Raw genomic sequence first — 5,830 nt, forward strand, 5'->3', positions numbered from 1 at the left:
GTCAGCATTGTAGCCAAAGCAGAGGCCTGTGCCACCTACAAATTAGAAATGTGCTCATCAGGACAAAATTACTATTAGCTTGCCTTGAACCTGAGCATAAGTGTACTGACATGACAGAGCAATAGCACGTACGTCTTTTGGAGTACTGTCAACCAAGAACAATTTTAAATAAGGATAAGAGCAGCACGATCAACTAAAAGGCAAAGGTGGGTGATGCTGCATGTGAACAGCGGTGAAAGCGCAAACAGATTCTTCTGGTTTTAAAAAGCTGTCTGCTCCAGTATCCATCTGAGAATCCTACCAGGCAGATTTCTACAGGAAAGATGGGGAGAGGCTGTTCAGGAGGGCCTGTTGTGATAGGACAAGGGGTAATGGTTTTAAAATAGAGGGAGGTAGATTCAGATTGGATATTAGGAAAAAATTTTTTACCATGACAGTTGTAGAACACTGGAACAGGTTGCCCAGAGAGGTGGTGGATGCTCCATCCCTGGAGACGTTCAAAGCCAGGTTGGACGAGGCCCTGAGCAACCTGATCTAGTTGGAGATATCCCTGTTCCTTGCAGGGGGGTTGGACTAGATGACTTTTGAAGGTCCCTTCCAGCCCTAACCATTCTATGATTCTATGACTCTATGATCTCAGATTTTTAACCTCTTCTTTAGAGTCCTGGTATCCCGGGTAGTAGACCCACACTCCTCCAGGGAAGGTATCTGAAAGGAATTTTTGGCTTTGGGGAAACTGTCTGCTCCAGTATTCACCTGAGACTCTTCTCAGGCATATGCCACAATTTTTAAACTCTAAATTCTTTAGAGTCTTAATACCCTGGGTAGCAGCCACAGACTCTTCCGGGGAAGGTACTCAAGAAGATTTTTCTAGTTTTAGGAAGCTGTCTGCTCCAGGATGCAACTGAGACTCATACAAAGCATTTCCCAGTGTTACTTGATCCCTGCTTTAAAAACCTGATACCCAGGTAGCAGTCCCGGACTTCTCCAGGGAAGCTCCCTGAGAGGATTTTTCAGCTTTAAACGAAGCCATCTGCTCCAGGATCTGACCGACACTCCTCCAAAGGATTTCTCAGTGTCATTTGTTCTCTGCTTTAAAAACCTGATGTTCCAGGTAGCAGCCCCAGACTCCTCCAGGGATGGTACCCACGAAGATTTTTCTAGTTGCAAGAAGCTGTCTTCTCCACTAGCCACTCGAGATTCCACCCAGGCAGATCCCAGAGTTTTTGACCTCTTTTTTAGAGTCTTCGTATCCTGGGTAAGAGCCTCAGACTCCTCCAGGGAAGCTACCCGAGAGGATTGTTACAGATTTAAAGGAAGCTGTCTGCTCTAGGATCTGACCGACACTCCTCCAAATCATTTCCCAGTGTCACTTAATCTCTTCTTTAAAAGCTTGATATCCCAGGTAGCAGCCCGAGACTCCTTCAGGGAAGCTACCCGAGAGGATTTTTCAGCTTTAGAGGAAGCTTTCAGAATGAGGATCTGACCAACACTCCTCCAAAGCATTTCCCAGCATCGTTTGATCTCTGCTTTAAAAACCTTATATCCTAGGTAGCAGCCCCAAACTCCTTCAGGGAAGCTACCAAGAAGATTTTTCTGGTTTTAGGAAGCTGTCTGCTCCAGTATCCATCTGAGACTCCTCCCAGGCAGATCCCAGAGTTTTTCACCTCTTCTTTAGAGTCTTGGTATCCAGCATCGCAGTCCCAGACTCCTCCAGGGAAGCTACCCGATAGCATTTTTCAGCCTTAGGGGGAGCTGTCTGCTGCAGGATCTGACCAAAACTCCTCAAAAACATTGATCAGTGTTAATTGATGTTAATTTCAAAAACCTGATATTCCAGATGGCAGCCCAAGACTCCTCCAGGGAAGCTATCCGAGAGGATATTTCAGCTTTAAAGGAAGCTGTCTGCTCCAACGTCCGACTGAGACTCCTCCAAAGCATTTCCCAGTGTCATTTGATCTCTGCTTTAAAAACCTCATATCCTAGGTAGCAGCCCCAGACTCCACCAGGAAGCTAACCAAGAAGATATTTCTGGTTTTAGGGAGCTGTCTGCTCCAATATTCACCCGAGACTCCTCCCAGGCAGATCCCAGGGTTTTTCACCTCTTCTTTTGTCTTGCTATGCCTGGGTAGCAGCCCCAGACTCCTCCAGGGAAGCTACACGATAGGATTTTTCAGCTTTAGAGCACGCTGTCTGCTCCGGGATCTGACCGACACTCCTCCAAAGCATTTCCCAGTGTCACTTGATCTCTGCTTTAAAAACCTGATATCCCAGGTAGCAGCCCCAGACTCCTCTAGGGAAGATACCCAAGAATATTTTTCTCGGTTTTAGAAGCTCTATGACCCACTATTCACCCGAGACTCCTCTCAGGCAGATCCCAGAATTTTTGAACTCTTCTTTAAACTCGTTATCCTGGGTAGCAGCCCCAGACTCTTCCAGGGAATCTCCCTGATATGACTTTTCAGCTTTAGAGGAAGCTGTCTGCTCCAAGATCTGACTGAGACTCCTCCAAGGCATATCCCAGTGTCATTTGATCTCTGCTTTAAAAACCTGATATCCTAGGTAGCAGCCCCAGACTCCTCCAGGGCAGACTCCTCCCAGGCGGATCCCAGGGCTTTTAACCTTTTCTGTAGAGTCTTTGCATTCTGGGAAGCAGACGCAGACTCCTCCAAGGAAGCTTACCAAGAAGAGTTTTCTGGTTTTAGGAAGCTGTCTGCTCCAGTATCCACCCAAGACTTCTCCCAGGCATAACCCAGAGTTTTTGACCTCTTCTTTAGACTTTTATTAGTTTGGGTTGCAGCCCCAGACTCCTCCAGGGAAGCTACCCGAGAGGATTTTTCAGCTTTAAGGGAAGCTGTCTGCTCCTGGAACCAACCGAGACTCCTCCAAAGCATTTCCAAGTGTTATTTGTTCTCTGCTTTAAAAACCTTATATCCTAGGTAGCAGCCCGAGACTCCTCTAGGGAAGCTATCTGAGAAGATTTTTCTGGTTTTAGGAAGCTGTCTTCTCCAGTATCCACCCGAGACTCCTCCCAGGCAGATCCCAGAGTATTTGACCTCTTCTTTAGAGTCTTGTTATCCAGGGTAGCAACCCAAGACTCCTGCAGGGAAGCTGCCTGACAGGATTTTTCAGCTTTAGGGGAAGCTGTGTCCTCCAGGATCCGACCAAGACTCCTCCAAAGCATTTCCCAGTGTCATTTGATCTCTGCTTAAAAACCTGATAACCCAGGTAGCAGCCCAAGACTCCTCCAGGGAAGCTCCCCGAGTGGATTTTTCAGCTTTAAAGGAAGCTGTCTGCTCCAGTACCCAGCCGAGACTCCTCCCAGGCAGATCCCAGAGTTTTTCATCTCTTCTTTAGAGTCTTGGTATCCCGGGTAGCAGCTCCAGAATCCTCCACTGAAGGTACCCGAGAGGATTCTTTTTCTTTTAGAGGAAGCTGTTTGCTCCAGGATCCGACCAAGACTCCTCCAAAGCATTTTCCAGTGCCATTTGATCTCTGCTTTAAAAGCTTGATATCCCAGGTAGCAGTCCCAGACTCTTCCAGGGAAGCTACCCAAGAAGATTTTTCTGGTTTTAGGAAGCTGTCTGCTCCAGTGTCTACCCAAGACGGCTGCACGCGTGCGTGGGAGCTCTCCCTGGGCTGCCGCATCCCTCGCGGCCCGCGCAGAGGCCCGGGCTTTCTGCGGGCGGAGACCGGAGCTCGGCTCCTCCGCAGGGGGCGCCGGCCCCGCGGGAACTCGCCTCTGGAGCTGTCGGGGCGGCCACGCCGTTCCGCGCCCACTGCCGCGCCGCGCCCCGCGGGCAGCTCCGGGCAGCCGAGGGGCGGCCGCGGCCCCGCGCGCCGAGAGCCGCCGCTGCGCGGCGCGGGGCGGCGGGTCGGGTCGGGTCGGGCGGCCCCGGAGCGGCGGCCCTCGGCCACCGGCCGCTCCGCGCCGGTGCAGCGCGCGGGACGCTCCCGGCGGCGCCGGTCGCGAGAGCTGCCGCCGCGCGGCGGGTCTCTCCGCTGCCCGCGCGTGCCGCGCCGCGGGAGAGGCGGGATTGCTCCCGGGAGCCGCCCGGGGGATCGTTCTCCGTTGGAGGCAGCTCTCCGAGTTGCAGGATGCCTCTCCCAGTTGCGATTACAAATTTATTCGTTTGCGTTTTAAATGCATTTGAGAACACGTTTTACACTGAAGTGAACCGGTTTCCTTATGGCCTCGAATGGTTTTCCAAACTGGACGCCCGTCTTGCAGATAGTGCCCCTCATTCTGTAGTGGCGTTTCCCACCTTGAGAAGTTGCTATGTCTTTGGGTGCATCTTCTGCTGACCTCACCGCTGACGCCATCGTACGGCCAGCTAACGAGTCATCGAGCGTTTGTCCTCCTTCTGGTGTCTGTCCTACCTTACCTCTGCCTGTCTCATTCTTGGCCAGATTTCCTCTCCTGATTCTTGCCAGTAACTCAGGTCTATCGTCATCTCTCAGCCCACCCTCCTGTGTTCACACGCACCCGTCTGCCCCAGCTCCTGATCACGTGTCCGCCTACCTCACTCTGGCTTACGGGTACAGTTTACGGTCAGATGAAAACAGGGAACTTTCATTTGTTTTTACACACGGCATGGCTTTGGGCAGCCCCAGCTGGTAATTCCTCCTGACCCTGCCTGCAGGCGAGTTTTCACCAAAGGTACTGGATGGACTTGAAGCCCTCAGGGGACGTTACCAGGGTTCTGCTCTGTGTGGGGTCGGTGAGAGGGAAGATCTCGCAAGGTACAGCATCCTTCTTGGTGCCTGAGCAGAAAAAGAACCAGCGCCAGGCTGCCCAGAAGATGCTGGGCCTCGGGGATGGCGATGCTCTGTCACATGGGACAGCATCAGATTCCCCAGCAGAGGTAGACATGAATCACACTCATTGGAAGTAGACCCATTTAACTTCCTTCCCCCTCTTTCCCAGGCTCAGCTTCACCCCTTGACTCCTCTCCTCCCGCTTGTTACTGCTGCAGGTCACACTCGGTCCCATCAGCCAGGCAACAAGGAGTGCAGGGGTCAGGGTCCGCGCATGGCGGTGTCTCACGCTTTGCCTCTGCTCCTGCCGAGGTCCTCTGCAGGCTGCAGCCCCTTCAGGGTGGGGTGTGTTGACCCTGGCTGGCAGGTGAGCCCCCACCCAACTGCTCACCACCCCCCTCAGCGGAGCGGCAGAAAGAAGCAGAAGGGCAAAAGCGAGAAAACGCTTGTGTGTTGAGATACAGACAGTGTAAAAAGGGAAGGAAACTCCCTCGGGAAATAGTCACGGATTCACACCCTGGTAGAGGTTGGAAAGGACCTCTGGAGGTCATCGGGCCCAACCTCCTGCCCGAGCAGGGCCGCCTACAGCCAGCTGCCCAGGACCACGTCCAGACAGCGTTTGAGCATCTCCAAGGTGGGAGATTTTGATCTCTTCAGTGCTCTGAAGCATGGTTCAGAAGACCATTGACTACTAGAAACCTCTGCTTCTTCTTGGAGGGAAAGAGTGTTTTCTGCCAGGGTAAGACTGATTAAAATAACACGCAGTTCCAAGCCGAAGCTGGGTTTATTAGACTCTCACAGAATGAATTTCAAATATCAAATTCCACATTTATCACACACAAGGATCAACATCTGAAAGCTTGCTGCTCTTTTTCCAAAAACTCCAGGTTGTAAAGACATTCTAACCCAATGTCTTCAGCATGTTAATTTGAAAATGCAAACAAAGTAGAATTCCCTTTAAAGCATTTAATAGCTGAGACAAGCAATGTCAAAAGCTGCATTACAAAAGCAACAACACAACCCGACATTCATGCTACGGGTTTACCTTTCCACAACTATTAGGAGTTGCAGG

This window comes from Tauraco erythrolophus, chromosome Z, assembly GCF_009769465.1.
Source record: "Tauraco erythrolophus isolate bTauEry1 chromosome Z, bTauEry1.pri, whole genome shotgun sequence".
NCBI lineage: Eukaryota > Metazoa > Chordata > Aves > Musophagiformes > Musophagidae > Tauraco > Tauraco erythrolophus.